The 782-nt window shown below is 50.8% G+C and overlaps 1 protein-coding gene across 1 annotated transcript in view; it reads left to right on the top strand.

Annotated features, from left to right (window-relative positions):
• The window catches only part of cpsf1 (cleavage and polyadenylation specific factor 1), a gene marked incomplete in the record, with an annotated part of 51,439 nt that overhangs the window by 19,357 nt on the left and 31,300 nt on the right, over positions 1 to 782 (top strand).

Here is a 782-nt window from a genome sequence, read left to right as displayed (position 1 = left end):
TCCTCTTCCTTACTTAGATGACCACAGTCTGAATTTCTTATTTTTATGTCAGAACTCTGATTTTAATCTCAGAATTCTGCCTTTTATGCTTTTTCTCAGAATTCTTATTTTAATCTCATAATTCTTACTTCCATCCATCAATTTTCTTCCGCTGATCCGGGGTTGGGTCACGGGGATAGCAGCCTAAGAAGGGAGGCCCAGACTTCCCTCTCCCCAGCCACTTGGGCCAGCTCTTCCGGGGGAATCCCGAGGCGTTCCCAGGCCAGCCGAGAAACATAGTCCCTCCAGCGTGTCCTGGGTCTTCCTCTGGGCCTCCTTCCTGTGGGACGTGTCCAGAACACCTCACCAGGGAGGCGTCCAGGAGGCATCCTAAACAGATGCCCAAGCCACCTCAACTGGCTCCTCTCGACGAGGAGAGGCAACGGCTCTACTCTGAGTCCCTCCCGGATGATCGAGCTTCTCACCCTATCTGTAAGGGAGAGCCCAGACACCCTGCAGAGAAAACTCATTTCGGCCGCTTGTATACGAGATCTCATTCTTCTGGTCACAACCCAAAGCTCGTGATCATAGATGAGGGTAGGAACGTAGATCGATTGGTAAATTGAGAGCTTTGCCTTTTGACTCAGCTCTCTCTTCACCACGACAGACCTGTACAGCGCCTGCTTCACTACAGATGCTGCAACTATCCGCCTATCAATCTCACGCTCCATTTTTCCCTCATTTGTGAACAAGACCCCAAGATACTTGAACTTCTCCACTTGGGGTAGGACCTCCTCCCTGAC

Source organism: Nematolebias whitei, chromosome 19 (assembly GCF_014905685.2).
Source record: "Nematolebias whitei isolate Nwh7 chromosome 19, NemWhi1, whole genome shotgun sequence".
NCBI classification, from domain to species: Eukaryota; Metazoa; Chordata; class Actinopteri; order Cyprinodontiformes; family Rivulidae; genus Nematolebias; species Nematolebias whitei.
This window is presented reverse-complemented; position numbering and strand designations above follow the sequence as displayed.